The 22,921-nt window shown below is 34.9% G+C and overlaps 1 pseudogene; it reads right to left on the reverse strand.

Annotated features, from left to right (window-relative positions):
• Window positions 1-17,310: 17,310 nt before the first annotated feature.
• On the reverse strand, window positions 17,311-19,946 carry LOC124895861 (annotated as a pseudogene).
• Window positions 19,947-22,921: the final 2,975 nt, after the last annotated feature.

Below are 22,921 nucleotides of genomic sequence, written 5' to 3' on the forward strand. Positions count from 1 at the left end.
AGCCTCGCATCAACTATCATTGCGTATTCAGTCATACATTCATACGTCAGTTCAGTCAGCTATGCATGCATTAAAAATGCATGTTCAATAGAAAAAGTTCAGCTTATCAGTGTATTTAGTCCTACGTTCATGAGAAAAACTCAGTCACAGATCCATGCATCAGATATGCATGTTCATTATGAGAATTTATCTTATAAATAGCTTCAGTCGTGTATTCCATGCATCAGATATGCACGTCCAGTATAAGAATTTAGAACATCAGTAGTTCCAGCCTTATAGTCATGTTTCAGATCAGTGTATTATTTCTTAGAGAAACATATCATGTCCGCATTATTCCATACCTCTAAGCTTCAATATGTTCCTACTAATCATTCGAGGACGAATGATCCCAAGGGGGAGATACTGTAACACCCCATATTTTTGAGCTAGAGTTTGGATCGTCGTTCCTATGTACATAGACCTAAACTAATTTATTATTTATTAACATACGTGTGGTAAACACTCATATCATAATTCCCCATAAAATTATCGAGTTGATTTCATTTTTAGTGTTATGTTTGAGGGGCTAACAACTAGAATATTTTTCTAAGTGTAATGAGGACGTAGAGTCATTTTAGTAGGAAATCTTTGGGATACAACTTTTCAACCTTTTCGACATCCGTTTATAGATTTTCAAGTTGCGTTATGATCGGTAAATCTCTTAGTACATCTCGGATAAGTTTTGGAATTTTCCGGAATGCATAAGGCTGTGTTTGGATTTCAAAACAGTAGCAAAAGGCATAACCTATTGCCCAGTTTTCATGATCATAACTCTCTGAATATAATGAACTGAGAGAGCTGCTACCTATAAAATGAAATTTCTTTGAGTATTCTTTCCAATACAGCTGGTTTCATCCAAATCCAACATCCGAGTAAGGAGTTATACCCGTTTTACTTCAGCCTATCAGCTTGTCAACTGAGGGATAATTTTGTATTTGTTTGTTTTCTTACGGGCATTTTGGTCATTTCACCTCATCCAAATTTCTCCTATAACACCAGATTTAGCCCCCAATTCATCAAAATATAATCCTTTTCTCAAATTTTCTCTCAAGAACACCCCTTAGGGTTTCAAAATAAAAACCTCAATAACTCAAGATTCAACCATGAGTTTTCAAAACAAATTGAAGATTTGGAATCCCCATAACGTAGGCTTCAAGAAGCACCTATCATATTCGCATATAGAGGTACGTGGGGTTATCTCAAAAATATCATGGGCTTAAAAATTCATGTTTTAAAAATGAGGGTTTTGAAATTATGAATATAAACATGTTTCAAGCATCTTTATGATATTGATTTGGTCTTTAGGCCTAATTCCAAAGTGATTTGATATATAATATATGTATATGTATATGCATGTATTCCAAAAAGATTTTAACTTTAGAGCATAAATGATATGGAATCCCTCTCTTGATGTGAATTTGTTTTAAATATTCATATGATGTAAATTGTTTGAAAACATCTTGAAAAGCATGACATGAAATGTTTTGAGAATTGATATGATTTTGACTTGAAAACGAGAGGGCTATTTGTGTTGAAACATGTTGAATACAGTGGTTGAATGAGAAAAATGATGTGATATTGATGGCTTCCTAGTCGGGTATGACGATACCCTACAGAATATGATATGTGATTGAATCAGATGAAATTTGAATGCATTGATTTTTCATGAGATAGGTGGATGACCGAAGAAGGTGTTTGAGTGTAAGGGCTTATCGCTGGAAACTGTGTTTGCCAACATGGGAATTTGGTACCCTGCTTTGTGATCTTGCATACCTGGCTTTATGTTATTCCTAAATTGGGACTATGGTTAGAAGCCCTGCTTTGTGATCTTGTGCACTACCATTGGGTCGAGACACCCTGCTGTGTAATCTTATATGTCTTTCCCTCACTTACACTCTAATCTCGGTAGCAACCGAGGTTTGATAGTTTGTGTAAATATGATATGTAGGGTATTCCACCTAGCTCAGCTGCATTGCATTGTTGTTGAAAATAATTACATTACACCCATGTGTTTTCAAATGATTTGATATGAAACTGCTTTATAATGGCTCTCAACTATATTTTATAAAAATATTATGTTTTGTTTTGATATCTCTGTGCACCAGTTCTTTTGTATTAACCCCCTTCCCTCCCAGGTTCAGAGGAACAGTCTAGGTGTCTATAAAATCAGTAGATTTCCTAAGACAGATTCGCAGATTCACTTGGTGAGCCTTCTATATTTTGGAAGGCCTGATAGCTAGCAGTTTCATTTATCATTTATTATTTTTGGGTCTACTGAGGGCCTTGTCCCAGTTTTCAGATAGATATTTGTTTTAGTCATGTAGTAGAGATTTCGCAGATGTTATAGAGATGTTGATTGAGATTGTGGGACATTATTTCCCATTATTGTTTTCATATGATTCTTTACCATGTTTTTGTTATATAGTGTATCTCCCACTTTTTTTTCATATAAGTCATGTGCATGATTGCCAAATAGATAAGGGGTGTTTCGAGCCTTGATGGTTTGGAATACTCATCACGGCTAGGGCCTGGTTCGGGTTGTGATAGATTGGTACCCATATTTGTATCTATTTTGAAAACCATAAGCCTACCATCCAACACTGGGTAAGATATGATTGGCAACATACCACTCGTATCCTAAGGTATGGCTAGTATGCCCTTACCATACCTTGGACTGAAACCAATCCAACCCACTAACCAATACTGGTTAGCCTACGACTAAGACCATGACAACCATACCCCATCATACAACTAGTACCCCCTAGTCGTATGATGCCCACAAACCAGAAATCCAGGAAATTTTATAAGGACAAAAAAACCAGTGTGTTTTAATATATCTCCTAATTATGCTCAATTTTGAGGGAAAGGAAGTTTGAATAACCGAGAAGATTTTGCATCTACAATTACGTTAGTGATTATATTTGCAGCACTCAACATGCCATGGGTAGTCATTAGAAAATCTCAACCAAATTTATTTTGTCATGATAAGGGTTAAAACAGTAGAGAGATTCAAAGAGTTGTTTTTAGGGACTTTTATTATAGTCCAAGATACTAAAAATATTGGATGAGAGGTGTTATTGCCAAAAAAATGGTTTGAGGGACACCATAGCACAAGTATTCTTGCTTGTTTTCTTTTTCCTACATGATCAATGCACTTAATGTTAGTTATACCCTTTCTATCATTGTAAACAAGGTTATTTGTAGGTTCACATGCAGATTTTTAGACTTTGATGGTTACATCAGGGATTCACCCACATAAGAAAGATAATTGTGGTTGATTGTACTCATTTACATAGTAAGTAAGATGGCGTGCTATTAAGAATTGTTGGACAGGATATAGAGAACTATATTTATCCAATTGCATTTTGTGTTGTGGACAAAGAGAACAATACATCTTGGACGTACTTCTTGGAGAAACTGAAGTCTATAGTGATTGATAAACCAGATTTGTGCTTTATCTCTGATAGGCACAAGAGCATCATCAACAACATTGTGAGGGATTACAATTATGATCATCAAAATAATTGCATGCGGAACCTAGTTGAAAATATTTAGATAAATTACCAATATGGAGACTACCTCTATCTATGCTACCACACATAAAAGGCATATTTCTTATGGATTTTAGCTATTATTTTATGGAATTCAAGAGCTATTGCCTCAAGATAGCTGCAGTGCTTAAGCATGAACTTGGTTTTGAAAAGTGGAGTACACATATTTTGTTGGTAATAGGTATGATGTGATAATAAAAAATATTGCTGAGTAGTTCAGTGCTATATTGATAGATGAAAAGGAAAACCTTATGGGATCCTTATTCAATTTGATTGCTAAGAGGTTTGGTGAAATGTTTAGGGAGAGGTATACATATATCCTCAAATAAAATAAGAACAAAATGATACTTGAGAACATAAATAGGGAAAATAACCAATTCACTATGTTCGACAGAGGTAACACTGCCAAAGTGAACCTACTAGAAAAGTCATGTTCTCATAGGGATTATAACTTGATTTAAATACATGCACTCACATGATGGTCACTTTGCGATCGAAGTATGGCGATGATTATGGTTGGAGAATCTACGAGTACTCTTTGCCAATGTATAAAGATGAAGTGCACCTCCTTTTATACTCTAACTATATTAATGTTGTCCCTATAGAATCAAAATAGTATGTGTGTAACCCACATTTTGGGGCTAGAATTCAAACTATCGTTCTCCATGTATAGACACAAACCCAATGATTTCTATATAATTATAAGTGTGACGATAAATTCTATACTGTGGGAGTATTTTTATAGATGAATTGAGTAACTCAAAGTTGAGTTGAGAACTTCTCTACTGATTGAGTTTTAGTGTACGTTTAACTTGGGCCAACTTCCAACGACCATTACCCTAAAATATAACAAGTTAGATGACCAACTATATAACAAATGAAGATCTTTGAGTTTTCTTTATAATTCATCTGATTTTGTCTTAAGTCAAATACAAGTAGAAAGTCATGCTCATTTTATGCGAGAGTGTCTCTTTATGAGAGGTTGACGATGGGGGTTGACGAGAGGTCAACTAAAGTCAACAACCTTAGGTAGTAAAAACTTAAAATCATCCAGGGGTTGAAGACCTGAGTTGATGAGTCATCAACTAGTTGAAGGTCTATCAACCCCATCATCAACCTTAAGAAGTAAAGACCAAAAGTGGCTAGAGGTTGACAACCTGAATTAACGAGCCGTTAACTAGATGATAGGCTAAAAACTCTCACTGTTAACTGTGAAATTTCTTCAATCTTTTTCAGTTTCTATAGAGGTATTTGGGTCTTTTCATTACCTCAAACCACACCCTACACCGTAAATCACTCTATAAGTACTATTTACTCATCAATTATCAGTTTTTCATTACTCTTTCTCCTTTTCACTCATAAGTGAAACAAAACTACGGTTTCTTCCCAAAGTTCAACTTCAAGGTTTTCTTAGAATCCTTCCATCAAAATAGCATTCTAGACACTCCCTACTTTAACTATTGCTATATTGCATAAGTTTACTTGATTTGACGTATTCTTTAATAATGGTTTGAAACTAGGATTGATCTGGTTTTGTAGTTAAATTCTCAATGTTGATTTTCCTATTATTTTAATGGATTTTCTGTGTGAATATGATTTTTATGTGAAGAAATTGGTGGATTATAAACTGAAATTATGACATATGATAAGCGTGGCATTTGGTAACATGGTTTCATAATGTTTATGGTTTTTGCATAATAAAACTATGAACCTTAACCCACTTTCCGAGTTTATTTTTTGGTAGATATTTTCATAGTGTTTAACCCATATTTTGAAACATTGCATGGTTATATGGAAATGGTATGGAGTTAGTGGAAAATTGTTTACATTGGATTTTTGAGTTCAAATTTAGAGTTTAAACGGTTTAATGGAATGGAATAACATAATATGAATGGATTGAAGGTCTTGGTATGATGATACCAATTTCAAAATGCCTTGATGGAAAAATCCATGCATAATGGTATGTTAAAATATTGTTATTAGTCTTAAAGGAAATTGTGTAGCTTCACCGAGAAAGTGTAGTCCCAAGGAGGCCAACACTAAAAATTATGTTTGCTGATGTTTTGGGGTCTTGTCCCAAATTATGGATGGCTATTGTGGTGGTAGATCCTAGGTTTTGATCCTTAGAAAATTTTCTTGAATTCCTTTCGCCAGACCTAATACAACTCATGGCTGTGAGCCGTATGCTAGGGTATGAGTTGTATGGTCCAGTCGTATTTTGACCAATATAGGTGGATGGAATTTTTTGGTTACTCAAATAGATACGACTTGGGGGATAAGAGTTGTATGGTTGGGTACGAGTCATATCTAGTAATAGTATAGAGGTCAGTGTTTAAATCTCTTGGTATTTCATTATGAAGGTATGGATCGTATACTTTAGATATGACTTGGTTAGATGAGTTGCATGCCGGGAAGTGTTAGGTCCAAGGGTTGAGGTTGGATACGAGTGGTGGGTACCACTCGTACTAGAAAGGTATGACTCGTATGGGTCAGTCGTATCCCTGTGACAGAATTTTTGGGCAACTTAAGTGGGGGTATTCTGAATATTTCCCTACGTACTCTATTAAGACCCCACGACTTCTAACCTATTTAGGAGTGTATTTAATATACTATTTCTATCTTTAACACTTGGAAACTCTTTATAAACAATCAACAATCTTCTCAAAAACTTTAGGGCAAGGAAGAGCTAGGGTTTCATCTTTAGGACTAATTTGGGGCTTGCTTTGGTAATTTCTTTCCATCAATTCTTCTATATAAGGCATGTTATCTTCCCTCATTGTTAGTTTCAAAATAAAGGCATGATTTTTACGATTGGTTTTCATGATTTCATTATTGTGTACTTTTGGATTTTCAAATATGATTTGGGGGTTTTGTTATAAATGGTTGGTTATGGGTTTCCAGGATTTTAATTATGCTTTTATATGCATTAATGGTTGTTTTGGATAATTGAATTTCATGGAATGGTTATTGGTAACTAAAATTGGTTTTGGATATATACTATGCCCTTAATGTTTGGTAAAATGCTTATAAAGATATGTTTATTACATTAATTACTTTTAAACTTGCTTGTTTCAAACTTGGTAAGGGATTTATGCATGATTTAAATGGTTTGAATAGGTACATAGCTAATTGGTTATGTTTGTGGGGTATGAATTCCCCCAAGTAAATTTAATATGGTAATTGGAAGTGCACCTAAAGGTATTCTATACCTACATATGGTTGGCTATGGATAGTACTTGCAAGTATGATCGGTATGGCAATACCACTACTAAATGGCCTTGGTAAATAAATGTTGAATGGATTGGTTGGCTATTTGGAAATGGTTTTAATTGGGCATTAAATGGGAATGTATAGCTAAACCGTGGAAGGTGAAGGTCCCGGGGGGACCATAACTGGAAACTCATATTTGTCGATATGAGGTGTGGTATTTATGACCTGTGTACATGATATCACACCTTACATTGGGTGTAACACCCCGAAAATCTATCTCTAGATTTCACACGGTGCTTAGGACCACAAGTGATCCCAAGATAACCCTTCTAACGGCATACTATTAAGCAACTGATTAAATATGTAATAAATACTGAATTTGCTTTGCGGAAACATAATAATTATGATACAATACGAATACAACTTTACATACCGATAAAACTAAAGGACATAACTAAAGTTTACATAACTTACTCTAATCGACATCTATGAAGCCTCTACAATATTGAGTATAGATAGTAGGGACATGCCTCGAACTACCACTAATCAATAAATAGGAATAAGAAAATAAAGAACATAAATAAGCCTAACTGAAGTCCCCGAAGTAGGAGGACATATCATCAGCTGGATGGAATCTGCAAACTGTCTGAATATGGTATGCATGCTATAACTAAACTGATACCTACATTATGAGACAATGTAGCACACAGACATATATGTGGATCAGTACTTTGAGGATGTACTGAGTATATGGGGTGCATGATATAAGTAAAATATATCTCATAATCACCATTGTAAAACAATGCATGCTAGATGTAAATGACTTACATAGGATTAAGAAATCAGAAATCTAAAGATCATAAATCATGAATAGTAAAGCATGTAGCATAAATCTTGTGAGCCATTACACTTAGTTCAGAAAACTGTATTCTTTTCTTATTCTCAAATCATATAGGCTAAGTGAAAAAGGCTCTCCTTTATTTCTGAAAGCTAAAACTGTAATTCTATAACTGAAATATTAAGTAAAATAATATCTGAATAAGTTGTGAGCTTTTACACTTAGTTTTTGAAATCTGGAAAGTACTTTGCCTAAGGCTTTAGAAATCTGAAAGCTTATGCTGCATGGAAAATACTTTATCTCAAGACTTTAAAGAACTAAAATATTTTTTAGAGTGGGGGACATATATTAGGGAGGTTCTTCTAACCGACATGTACACCATATGAGCATCCATAGTGTCTCACGACTATCCCCCATAAGGTTAGGGCTGTTCTACCCTTTCCATCGGAATAGAACAATCTATCTCAGTGATCACTATCTCAGTTATCCATGCATAGTGGAAATAAATATCGCAACCTACGGTGGCACGTAGTTCTAGGGTATGAAATCGGAGTAACTTACCCAAATCGGTGCTAAATCCTAATTCCAGTCTTATGCTCAAAATGTCAAGAAAATTCATGTTAAAAGTAATCTCATGATTCATAAGGAAATTAATTATAAAATCTATAATCTCATATTGTGAAGTGGATTCCAACTCTCGTATGACCAAAAGGTCAAATCTTTCTAAATTTCTTCAAAATAATCAATTCATTGGGTGCATGTAGCATAAAAGTTCTCAAAATCACATTCTAAAATAGGGCGTAATGACCCATAAGTCAATATCAATATATAATATCTCAAAACTTATCTTTATATCATAAATATGCATAAATCATTTGGAAATCGGGAAATTTCAGCTTATTGCACAATAATATCAACATTCTCATTAATTTCAACTACTAAAGCTTTGAAAATCTCATAATCTCATGAACAACAACATAGTGTATAAATTCAACTTCAATTTCATGGGAAAACTTATAAAATCAAATAGCTTTTATAGTAAAAATCTAGTTTTGGGCACTAGATCGAAAGGATTGTTCTTGTTCAAACCCCACATACCTTAATGGTGATAAAATTGTTGAAAGATTGGACCTTCAAGCTTGATTGAAAGAATCCTTGTAGAGAACTTTGAATTCAGAGCTTAACTTCTTGATTTTTGAGAGGTAAACTTAGATTTTGTTCTTGTGAAGAGGGAAAGGGTTTGGGATCCTAACTTGACTGATTTAGGGATGAGGGATTGTAAATAATGTGTTTAAAGTCCCTTATAATGATTTGGAGTGATTAGGGATGGTTTCGGGGCATGAAATGACATCAACACCCTTGATATAAGTCAAAAAAGAGTGTTTTTGGCACTTGGAGTTGACTTAGGCGGTGCTCAAGTAATTGCACAAGCTCGGTTGGTCGGCGCCTAACCACGCCTAAGTTTAGTTGGGAGGCGCCTAACCGATCGCATACCCTTACTGCCTCTCACGAAAATGGACATAACTTTTTTGCTTAGGTATTGGACTAAGGCAAAATTGGTATCGTTGGAAAGCTAATTCGATTCTCTACAATTTGGTTGGTCTAAATATGCCAAAATAACACACATAAATCAAGTTATACTTGTTCAAAGATTCCCCTTGTGAAATCAAACACTAAAACTTGATGGATTCAAAAGCTCTTAACTTGCATTACCTTAATTGAATCCTATGAAAACGTTAAACAGATGACAAGCTCTCTTTTCACTAGGATACTCATTGTAAGTAATGTACTCAATTATGAATTTCAAGATTAGAGGTTTTACACATAGGAAGAACGGTTCATTTTCTAGTTTAGAAGTATACGGGATATTACAATATCTCCCCCTAGGAATCATTCGTCCTCGAATGATGGGTAGGAACTTATTGAAACTTTAAAGTATGGAATAATGTGTCTTTTAACAAAGAATATAGCTGAGCTGAAACTTTAGAAATTCTATCATGAAGCTGAATTCTGAGTTGACTTAACTTATTGACCATCAGGAAACTAATTCATGCTAGGAGTTTAGAAATCACTTGAGATTTCCATGATACAATCATTAATATAGAACTGCGAAGTGATAAATTATTCAGGCACAAATCATGAGACAATGAGACTAAGATTGTACAAAGGGTGCTACACTATCTGAGCTGGTATACTTGGAAAACTGAGGTTATGCTTTGAGCACTTATGAACTGAGTCATGACTAAATAGCTGAATCATAAACATGATGCTTGGACTAAACTGAATTTGCAACTTGCATGGACGTGAATAAATTACCTTAAGAATAGGAAAGATAGAAAAACCGTGGGAACTTCTCTGTCTGATTACTAAACTAAATTGCTATCTATTCGGACTGAATTATATTGAACGCTTATACTTAACTGGAATATTTCTTCAACACTCTTAGCAGGAGGTTATAATAACATTAGGGAAACTGAATCTTGGGTATGGTCTTCGTGAGATATTTGAAGAAGGAATTATCAGTATAGCTATAACTTTGTAACATGGAACATAGGCTTCTTAAACATAAACTAGTTTAGAATTACTAGGCCTAAGACAATGCAACTGCTAGTTTTTCAAACTTAGAAACACTTCTGAAATACTCTTTTCAACTTACTTTCTCCCCTTTAATACCATGCTCATACGGGTTCATATAACTTCATATACTAACGTCTGATCTGAACTAAATTCTCTCACTATGTTCAAGACTAACTTGAATCACAACTTACTACACATAACATTATAACACTAGTATGAACCATGAATTCAATACCCCAAGCATTTTCACAACTTTTCCTCTCTAAGATGATTCTTCTTATTACTTTCGTCTTTAAAAGTTGATCTACGACGGGATTTTGCTCGTCCTTAAAGGTTGATCTAGGAAAAGAATTTTTCTCGTCCCTAAAAGATAATTTAGGACCAAGTATTTCTCATCTCTAAAAGATAATTTAGGACCAGGTAGTTAGTCTAGTTGAGACGAGATATGTCATCACTAAAAGATAATTATGACCAAGCAGTTAGTCTATTTGAGATGAGATATATCGTCGCTAAAATATAATTATGACCACGTAGTTAGTCTATTTGGGATGAGATATACCGTCGCTAAAAGATAATTAGGATCAGGTAGTTAGTTTATTTGGGAAGAGATATATTGTCGCAAAAGGATAACTAGGACAAGGTAGTTAGTCTATTTGGGATGAGATATATCACCACAAAAGGATAATTAGAATAGAATTTATGGCCATCTCAAAAGGTTTTGTAGTACCGGCTTTATTGCGCCATCCCTATAGAGCTTTTGCAGTGGAGCCTGTTAGGACGGGACTCGACCGGTTTTTTCCCATCCTAAAAAACCAATTGGGACAAGATTAGGACTTTTTGGGACCAGATTTCCCTTCCTTATAGGCTATTTTTCTTGTTGTAGTGTTAGTTGCTACTTGTCACTGGATTGAATTTTTATTTGAAATGACTCAACAAAAATATATACGGACATGAGCGATGAATCTTCGATGAATTAAAAACTATAAAAACTCAAATAAAATAGGACGAAGAAAGAAACAGACTCAAGAGCTAATCAATAAACTTACTAGGTAAATTACTAGTTGTTGAGAATTTTAAGAATTAAGAGATGAAAATACGAATCAAGAAATGAAACTAGATGAATCAAACCTGAGATAAAGGAGTGTTGTAGTGTTGAATTGTGTTGGTGAGATGTTGTTGAATTGTGTTTGAAAGTGACTAAGGCAGCTTGGGGGCATCCCTAGTGCATGCCAAGTGCATGTGAGGCTGTCTTAACCTACTTTAGCAGGTTTGGAGCAGCCCTAGAGCAGGCCAAGAATATGTCATATGCAGAACCCACTGTCTTGGGCTATTTTTGAGCTGCTGCAGCAGTCCAAACACAGACCAAGGGTAGGTCAGCCGGGCAGCTTGCTTAGTTGGTAGTTTGTACTTGTTGTGGCATAAATTTTTCCAAGAACGCAAAAAATTTCAACTTCTCCACGTTAGCTCAGAATGAGTTGACATTTTGAATCTAGGAACTTTTAAAATTCCAAAGTCATTATAAACATCATTTAGCTCATATTCTTCACCAAATTTTCAGGATTTTCAACCCACTTTCTTTTCTTCAAACTCAAGTTCTTATAAATCGTAAAATCTTTAATATTGCTCTGATTTAGCTCAAATTCGATCCTTAGAATCCTATAGTGTTAGAGAACAAGAATCTAACACTAGACATTCAATAAAACAATTAATTCAAAGAATCAAATTTTGACCTAACCCTAAAAATGTGAATAGTAAAAAAAATTATGTTTTATTTATTTTTCAAGACAACAAGACCCAAGATGTACTTTGTGAGAATGAAATCAAGCTCGGCTCTGAAGCCAAATTATACGAAAGTAATCTACAAAGACAAGAACAAATACAAATACTAAAGAAATGACAAAATTGAAATACGAAATGTAATTGGATAAAAAGATAGATGATAGGCAGATAGATAGATTATCACAAGAAGATAGAAAGAAATAAGAACTAATGAGTATATTAAACTAAAAAATATACCAAATCAATTACCAACAAGCAACTAATCTCTTTTTTCGACCGCAAGGGAGTTGAAGCGTCCTTACAAGCACCGTTTCTAAACAAATGTCAACAAAAGCTTTTTCAAGCTATCACTCACTCTCTCAAGAGTTTTCATATCTTCATTATCAAAACAAAAGTAATGAAATAAATATTTTTTTCAATTTCAAGAATTAAGTCAGTTATATTAAAATATTTTTTTTAAAAAATTAGCATCAAGTTGTCAACTCTTTTGAACAAAACCTCTGTCAAGCATTTTACTTTAGGCCTCAAAATCTATTCAGCTGCCCTATACCCTTTTGATGAAATTATGATGTCTTCAAGTACCTCTAGCACCATAAATATCCTATCGAAAGATTCGGAGGCAATTTGGATTGTATTAGATAGCTGATAACAATGAAAAGTAAAAATTCTTGAAGAAATTAAGGTGAGGAAGTTCATAAATCTGTCACAATAGCTTTCATAGAGATTAATAATTACAACCCGAGTAGAAGATACGAAATGTCAAAGCTCTTGAATTATGAAGTCAATAAGAAAGCTACTTTGGAGGAAGGATTTAATGTATTGCTAAACCTATGAAAAAAAAGGAGAGGATCAGATTGATTCTTATATGTGCTTTGCAATGGCTCTTTAGGAAGCCCCAAGAATGGAGTGGGTATGATAACAACTACAAATTCATAATAACATCTAAACATAAGTTTTCCACTAGTTTTAGAAATGTTCTCTTCAATAGAATCCCATGACTTAACATGTTGTGTGTTCTATTTCTTTATATTTATTAGCCATGCATATCATCCCGTAGCCAAAAACATGCTTGAAAATGTCAGCGGATGGCAATACCAATCTCAGGACAAACCGCTCAAAATTTGTGATGACCTTCTTGATCTTCCATACATTTTGTCGATCTATCAATCTGGTTCTTCCCATTGTCTACTTCCTCCAACTTAATCAACTGGTCTTGAAAGTACTTTAGTTCTTCTTCTTAATTCTTTTGAACCTTATGACCTTCTTATTTGCAGAATATCATCAGTAGTTCTTTTGACATAAACTCCTCAGAGACTTTAGCATCTCAATTATGTTGTTTACTAGAACATTTGTTTCTATTATTACATTTCCTATTTCTTTGTCTTCTAGGAGATATGTTGACGTCCCTAGAAATATTTCAAATACAGTTATCTAGCAATTCATCTTCTTCACTTTCCTCAAAAGAATCTGCATCTTGTAGAATATGATGAGAAGGATGACTACCTCCAGCAACTTATAATTCCTAAAAGTGTTGAATATGTAAGATAGTCCAACCTTAAAATTTATTAGTTCCAAGGTTATTAAGATGATCATTGTGTGCAATGTTATTATTTGGAGTACTCATCTAAGTCATAATATGTCCTGCAACTAATGGTGGAACTACAAAGGCTCGGTTAGATACATATGTAGTAGCTACTAAAGCTCAAAGGGGATGTAACCTTCTCTTATCATACCATGTTTTCCCAACTCTTCGATCTCTCACCACCATTTAGACATTATTGGTGGAGTGCACTAGAATTGAGGCCATCATTTTACCCATAGTTTGGTCATTCCCTACAGAGATTAGTTGTTGTTAATAGTCATCTTGTTTCTCCCCATAGAACTCCTTAGATTGTGTTGACACCTCATACGTCAAAGTGTTTAAAGTATCCATTAAGGAATTCAAAATGAGAATTATGCAAACCAAACAAGCAACATATTGTTGCAGTATACCCAAGAATAAATTTTAGGTCAAAGGTAATGAAAACAAAAATCTTGTGCATTTTATTGTTTTACCCTTCTTGTTATTTGAACATTAGTGTTTGTAGTCTGTGGGAGTAGGTGGCATAGTTTTTGAGGCATTTGGTTGTATTTTATGTGATTCTACTTTTACTATGGAAGATTTTAAAATTGGTAGAGTTGACTTTAATTAAAATTTAGAGATTTAGGCATCGGATGAGAATTTTGCCAGTTTTATCAGCTCCACAAAGTAGATTTTGGATCAGTAGCGTGGTTGGTTTAGATCTCAAGGTGATCGAATGTGTTTTAGATAGTTTGATGGGAAGTTGGAGTTTTTTGCCTAGTGTTGACTTTGATCAATACCCTTTCATAAAATATCCCTTGGTAAATATTATGATGTCATTAGTTCTGAAATATCAGTTGGATTGTGATACAATCCAAAACGGTATCAAAATTTAAAGGACTATAACCCAAGGTCAATAAAAAGGTACCAAGCCATGGCATATATGGTGGGCAGGGATATGTTTGTGGAACCATTTTCAAGCTCTCAAGAAGACAACACCATGTGTGGAAGATAGCTTTGAGCCGGGAGATGAATTCATCCCAAGACCTTAACAAGGAAACCAGCCCAAGGGCTACTGGCACTCCCATGATATTAAAGAAATTAAATGTGTTCCAAGGCATCTACATACCATTTAAGGAGTGTTTTAGAGTTCCTAGAAAATACAGGAAGGGTTAAGGGGCCCTGAATAGGTCAAAGGAGGGTGTAAGAGGGCTAAAAAGCCCCCTGGAAGGGACTTGTGCCCCACCGGCGCCAATGGTGTGCCCTACCTGCTTAAAGTAGGTCAAACCATTTGCTTAAACTCCCCATAAGAGCTCAAGTTTTACCCCATCTGCGTAATCAGATGCCAAAGTGGCCTGCACTAGAACAACATATGTAACAAATATCCCAAGACTATAAATACTAGCTATCTTCGGTTATTTTCTTATATTTTTGATGTTTATCGAACGATAAAAACACTTGAGAGAGAGTGTTTGAGAGATTGGAAAAGCTTAAGTTGCATTTTTCTTAGAAATGGTGGGTGTAAGGGCGTATTGATTCCCTTGCATTTAGGTTAAGCGATTGGTGCTTGTTGATAGTTGAATTAGGGGTTTAAGAGTTTACCATACTCTTTAGTTGTTAATTCTTTAATCATCTTTTTTCTATATATTATCTTTCTCAATCTACCCTTTTATCTCTTTACTTTTCGTATTTTAATTTCGTCAATTCTTTAGTGCTTGTGTTTGTTTTTAGTTTCCGTGGTTCAATCTTGTATGTTTAGGTATCATATCCTAGCTTTATTTTATTCCCATGAAGTCTATCTTGGGTATCTCTAGATAGAAAATTAAAAAATTAAAAAATGTCAAAAACATTCTAGATAAAAAAAAGACAAAAAAATTGTGTTTGTGAGCCATTTTTGTTGTTTCTATAATAGTTTCTCCCTCAAGTATTATTAGGGTTGTAACCTTGATATTTATGGCTTGATTGAGTAACTTTGCAAAGAGCCCACCATTGTTGTCATGAACTTGAAGAAAAGAGTTCTTAGTTCAATGGATTTTTTGTTGAAATTTGAGGTTGAAATTTTTGGAGAAGTGTTCACTATATTGATAGGAACAATGGGTTAAATTTTTGTCCCATTTGGAGAAACTTCAAAATTTCACATCACAATACGAGCAGGGGCCCTGGCCGGGATGGGCATTCCAAACCATCAAGGTCGGAGAGACCCCTGTAACGGCCCAACCCACTAATGATATTGTCAGCTCTAGGCCCAGCCCCGCTCGGCTTTAAATGCATCACTATGGAGTAAAGTTTTTCTTACTTATATACCCAATATCTTTTTGTGTTTTGCTGATGTAGAACTCTTTATCATAAGTTGGGGTGTTACATACACCCCCATTATGGACTCAGCGTCCTTGTTGTGGTTCACACCACTGAATGGGAATTGTCTAGACTCAGGATTGAGTTTTTTCCTGCCATACTAGGATTTTCCCAAACTTAGTTTGAACCCTGGCCCATATTGACAAGGCTGACATTGGAGTGGCTCTGACACAATTCTTGTCATGACCCAAGCTATATCCCTGGCCTCAACGGGGAACCCAAACAATTAAGGCCTAATAGACCCCAGTGACGGCCCAACACACTAGTGATATTACCTATTCTGTGCCTGGGCCTAGGCCTGCACGGCTTTAAAACGTGTCACTAGGGAGTAAGGATTTTATTACTTATATACCTAGCATACTCCTGTGTTTTTCTGATATGGGACCCTTATCTTTAGTTAGGGTGTTACATTTGTGTTTTTGAAGCTTGAACAAATATAAAATGATTTTGAAAATATGAAGCAATTGGTTGAATATTAAGGCTTAAAGATGTTTGGAATGTGTTTAAAAGGTTGAAAATTTCTTGAGTTTAAAACTTCATCTTATTCCAAGAAATGGTTAAAGAGTTGGAAATTTTTGGTGTTCACATTGTTCTTGAGGTCTTCATATCCTCAAGATCCTAATTTATCAAAAAGTTGTTGTTTGATCCAAGTAAGAGGAAGAAAATTTGGAAAAAGTGTTGGTACAAAAGCATATTCAGAGTATTAAAGAATATTCCAAGAGAAAAGGAAAAAGAAGGGACCATAAAAGCACATTTTTTGGCCTTGTACAAGCTGAATTTCGGCCGATCTGCTTGTTGGTTTAAAACCGTTAATGGGAAAAAGAGGAATTCAATTCAAAAGCTAGCCGCTAAAACAAAGATGGAGTTTGAAGAAGAGAATATGCAGAGAGACTAATTATTTTCTTGATAAAACACCATCGGTAATTCATCACCAACTTAGCAACTTAAATAGTTGCTATTACAACTAAAAATTGGACAAAGAAACAACCTATTTCTACTAAAATTAAAATAATTAATTAGTTTCCTACCAAAGATTGGACTCCTAATTTAACTAGGATTTGTACGTTAAAATAAGAGCTGGAGGAAAAAGAAAAAAACAGTCGCATACTTAAAGCAACTTTCAACACTCCTCCGTGCTTTATGAAATAAAAACACCAATTCTTTGCTTTAGAAGCTCGAACTTGATGACTGGAAGTAGCTTAGTGAACAGGTCTGGTAGCTGGTTTTCAAACTTGTAGTAGATCAGAGTTACTTCTCCCTTTTGCTGCACTTCTCCCAAGAAATAGAACTTGATGTTGAAATGATTTGTCTTCCTATGAAACACCGGATTGTTTGAGATTGCAATAGCTGCATGGTTATTAACTAGAATCTCACTACTGTCATTCTGTTCCATATGTAAATCACACAGTATCTTTCTGAGCCCTAGTGCTTTGTGATAAAAAAAATGTAATTCCTCTCTCCTTCTCCCAGGTCTTTATCTTGGTAGCCAAGTACTCAATGGGGCATAGTATTTTGCTGACAAAAATACGTGCTTTTCTGAATGTTTTAAATTGATGTGGACACCTTTCCCTAGAGCTGTAATGATTTTCATCCTTTTCATACTCATCAAGCCATCTTTCCTCTTGGGATGCATGTTTCCACTTCTCTATTTTATCCAAAATAGTTTTCTTGCTAGCAGCTTCCTCTTTGGCTTTCACCACCTGATCATCCATGCTTGAAAGTAGACCAGAGAGATCACTTCCATACTCCATAAGATGGATTAAACTCTGGCAAGCAGTCTCACTATCTATATCCATATGAAAACTCCTGTAGATTTCCTCGAGCTCATTTTGTCTCTTAAATATCAATTCTCTCAGCTTAATGGTGTTTAGAGCACTTAAACGCTCAACTTCTACTTCAGCCTATTCAATAACGTGAATGGCAATGGATCATTGTCTAGTTATGTCATCAATAGAGAAAGAAACTAAGTAAGTGATATGGTTAAACCTCAATTGTTCCTCCATTGGAATTTCCATGAGGTTTCAAAGTTCTATTAGAGAGCTGCCAAGATCTTAAATTCTTTCTAGTCGTTGCTGCTTCAATTGCTTTAGTGAATTGACTTCACTTGTCAAGTTAGAAAGTGTTTCATTGCTTATGCTCTTTGATTGTCCATTTAAATGATTCTCCAAGCTTGGATTGATATTTGCTATTATCTTCTTGAAATTAAGTGACACAACTATTGTAAGCTCATGAATTGTGCTCATATAGCTATTCACTGAAGATCTAGAAGATGTGACTTCAGTTCTGCCAATCTCTTGGCTGTCAATACTTGTTCATTTACTTGAATAGCCAATTTTTTCTTAAGGGTACCTTTCATCTTTCCAGACAATGGCAAAGAAACTTGTTCTCCAAGGCCAGAAACAAGTTTGGAAATTTTTGCCTCTTTCTCAGATTCGGAATTATTTTTTTTTAGATTTAGATTTTCAGGGTTGTAGTCATCATCCTCTGAGTCATCTGATGGAAGTCCAAAAATAACATCTAGCTTCTCCCTAGACGCAACAGCAGTAGCTTCCTTGGAATATACTTTCTCCCAGTTGTCAGTGACAAAATGGTCTGTTCATTGAAGATCATTACGCAACTCAATACAGTCAACTTTGCAATCGCAACTAGAACAAATCCAGTATTTATCATCAAGTGGGATTTCTTCTTTTAGTAGAGGTAGCTCTACACACAACTAGTGAAATTCACGCTCTTCTTCCAGTGGATTTAATAAGAAACTTCTGCCTCTCATTTTGACTTTAAATAGGTCTTGTATAGATGCTTCCTTGACAGTGTTTATCTTTGAAATACAATTTGAAACCTTTTTCTAATAACTAACCCATACTTAACAAGTTCTGCTCCAAATCGGGTATATAAAGAACATCAGAAATTATTTTAGTGCCAGATTGTGTTCAACTAGAATATAACAACCATGGCCAATTCTAACTTTTGTAACTTTAGTATGCCTTAAATATTTTTAAAATATCTTTATTGCAAGTCATATGATTTGTGCATCCGCTATCGATCAGCCATGACTCGGTTGAGATACTTTTTGTAAAACATAATGCGACAAAGAGATAATCTTCTTCCTGTTCAACAACAACTCAAGCCTCTACATCTTGCTGCTAAGTTTTGTTTATGTAGATGATTTCTTCAACCCAAGCTGATTGCACTTAGTGTACTTAGCATCATGCCTTTCCCAACACCTGAAAGGTGTATGTTTGAGCTTGCCGCAATGCTTACAAGGAGGGTAGTTTCCTCTGAAACCACCTATTTTATTTTTGTTGTTATGCACTGCACCTTCTTTATCAGTTGGTTGGTACTTCTTATTCTTCTTCTTCTTAGAACGTCCATCATTGTGATGCTTGGCTAGTATGGCACCTTCGATAACTCCTCCTTATCTCATAACACATCGTTGCTCTTGTACTTGGAAAGAACTTAAGAGCTCTGCAAGTTTGATCTTTGACAATTCCTTAGCCTATTATAAGGTTTTTATGGTAGCCTCAAATATTTCAGGTGCCATTACTAGGATTTTGTCAATGATCCTTGAATCATTGAAAGTGGAACTCAACAATCTAATCCGATTTGCTAAATTAAGAAGTCTTTCAGAGTACTCCTTTATGGTTTCACTTTCTTTCATCATTTGCAGCCCAAAATCACGTACCAGATTCAACATTTGCATCCCTCGAATCCTTTCATCTCCTTCATGCTCAGTCTTGAGATAATCCCATACCTTTTTCACTAATTTTAGAGACATGATACGAGTAAGGATATTAGATAAAACTACAGTAAATAAGCATGCCATTTCCTTTGATTTCCTAGTATTTCTCTCCTTGTGAGATTTAATCTGTGCTACCATGGGATTTTTCAGGAAGGGAGTTATCTCGTATTCATCTTCAACAGCTCCCCATAGATCCAAAGATTGCAGATATGTCCGTATTCTAACTATCCAAATTTGATAACTTTCTCCATTGAAATTTGGTGGTTGCATTAAAGAAAAATTTTCTTCTCTATTCATGGTATCCACTGGATCAGATTGATGCACACACTCACAGGTCCCTTAAGATTAAAGCTCCAATACCAATTGGTGGTTTAAAACCATTAAAGGGAAATAACAGGAATTCAATTCAAAATATAGTCGCTAGAATAGAGATGGATTTTGAAGAAGAGAATATGCATAGAGACAAATTATTTTCTAGTTAAAAGACCGTCTGTAATTGATCACCAACTTAGCAACTTAAATAGTTGCTATTACAACTAAAACTAGGACAAAGAAACAACCTATTTCCACCAAAATTAAAATAATTAATTAGTTTCCTTCCAAAGATAGGACTCCTAATTAAACAAGGATTTTTATGCCAAAAAACGAGCTGGAGAAAAAAAAGAAAATAATTGTTGCATTCTTAAAGCAACTTTCAACACTGCCTTATATCTTCCTTGGAGCTGCAGCTGGCTTGCTAAAGCAGGACCAAGGTATCTCAAAATAGTAGATTATGTGTTGGAGGTATGCCTCTTGTTCTCCAGGTCAGCTCCACATCCACTTAAACATGTTCCAGCACAAAACAAACCATTCCAACTCACGTTTTGTAAGGTTCAACCATTTAACTTCATTTCTTTATTCTTAAATCCATTTTTTATTCTTAAACACTAATTAAAAACTAATAAATAATCTATTTGTTTATTAATTAGCTTTTGAATCAGATTTTTTATTGTGCATTTTTCTCTTTTGTTTTTGTTGTTGTTTCTTGATTCAAGTTTGACAGTTTGTTTTTGAGTTTTAATTTATATTTCAAACAAGAATCCATTCTGTCCACAAGTAGATATTGCGACCCTATGTACCACCAGAGTATAAACAATCTTCAACATTTGTCGATCCAATTGTGAAGTCTACAAAGGTGAGAATTTTTAGGAGTGTGGTGAGAAACTTTTACTAATAATCTTGTTTGTTCATTTTGTAGGTACAAGGAGTTACACGTAATTATGTCTTCGGTAGCATCGAATATATATGACTATGACATTGGGGACTATGATTGTGGAGAACAAAGTTATGACTATAACGAAGATGGGGATTATGGAGGCTTTGAATATAGCCATGATCAAAAGTTGTGTGAGAATGAGGGAAACTATTTCGTAAGACAATATGAGATGAATTATGATCCTAGTTCCTATAGAGATTATGAATATGATAAAGAACCATGTGATGGTTCTTATGAGGTAGAAGGGGCATGTGAGGAGCATTACACTTCCCACTCCAATCATGAAGATGATTAAAAGAATAACCATTCATTTTATGCAGCTTCTAATGGTTATGGTTAGAGTGCACATGTGAGTTATGAAGATTCATTTTCCTCATCTTGTGGTACTTCTTATAAAATACAAAGTGGTGTGATTGGTTATGCTACCTATAGAAGAGATCGACCCATGGGAAGAAAAGAGTGCGCATATGCAAAGACTAGAAATACTACATCTTATCCTTCTTGTTCTCATACCAAAATGTTTGGAAATGGGAACAAAGATAAATATGGAGGATATAACATAAACCATGATTATTCGTATGCTAGTGTGGAGAGTATAACCTTTTGTTTAGGTGATAACTTTGGGGAAAAAGATTTTTGTCTAGAGCCCGGTCTGTAGACACTCTATCTATTTGACCCCAATGAATAATTTGAATGTGCTTATTTTTATATACCCAACACGGGGCTTGATTAATATGTCAAGCAAGGTTTGATTCAGTATGGTGGTATCCTTACCTACCATGAAAAGTCTTTCTTGGGGACATACTTGCAAGTTTGGGTATGAAGATACTCCATTTTGATGTGCCCGAATGATTTATAAAGAAGGAACTTTTCAAAGAATATATCATTTAAAGAATCTAAAATTAGGTTTAAGCAAGTTAGACGGTTACCCAAAGATGGAACGAGTCAAATGACTCATTTTGAAACTATGATTTACTGACATGAGTTTATGATACTCGAAAGGGAAATTGTATGCTGGTGATGGCCCAATGGCGTAGTAGAGAAGTAGAGACTCCAACCCTTGTGGCAAACATGGATTGGGGGCTTGAGTGCCTAGTCGAGGGCGGATGTACCATCTGGCTACGAGAAAGATAAAGAGTAGAGTCATGAATTGTAGAATGTGTTTCTAATGTTTCAGATTATGCCCATGTGTTTTCAACCATTTCAAGATGATATGAGATTTATGAAATGCTCTAACGTTCGTTTTACAAAAATGCATATTTTGTTTTTTTGGGATTGTTCTTTGTACCAACACAATTGTATTGAAACCCTATATTTTAGGGTCTGAGACTCAGTCTAGGGATCTTCCTAAACCATAGATTTGTCAGACAAAAGTGTACAGTTGGTGAACCTTCTCTATTTTGGAAGGCTTTTTTTGATTCATGGTCTGACTAGGGCCTTGCCCCAGTTTTGTTTAAGACATATGTTGGATCTTATAATGTTAGACATTTCGCAAATGGGTGTCATGTGGTTTCAATATTAAGAATTTCTTTCCAAATTGTTCATGTGTAATGATATTGGCCATGGTTCCATTTTGTATATTTTTATCGCAAATTCTACATACTGTATGAATGTTATGCATGATTTCCAGAAAGAAAGGGGCATCCGAGCCTTCATGGTTAGGAATGCTCATTACGGCCAGGGCCCCTACTCGAATCTTGAAAAACATTGTATCAGAGCACAGTTCATGGTCCCAAGATGTATGGAAAATCACGTCAGGTAGATTCCTACATACGGGTGTGTTGCACACCACACTTATAATTAGGAGGCTATAAGGTATTTAGGAATGTTTCTCTTTCTTAATGTTCTAGTTCGTGTTATAAAGTCAGAATGTTCCTCTTTCATACACTAGTTTGTGCTATGGTGTCATCTATAAGAAAGTAAAGTTATCCCATTTCTTTCCCTACTCTGATGTTCTTAGATATGTCTCATTGTTGAGGCAATTCAAGTGAAGAAGCTTAGAATCTAAATGATGTAG

The sequence above is a fragment of the Capsicum annuum genome, unplaced genomic scaffold (genome assembly GCF_002878395.1).
Source record: "Capsicum annuum cultivar UCD-10X-F1 unplaced genomic scaffold, UCD10Xv1.1 ctg999, whole genome shotgun sequence".
NCBI lineage: Eukaryota > Viridiplantae > Streptophyta > Magnoliopsida > Solanales > Solanaceae > Capsicum > Capsicum annuum.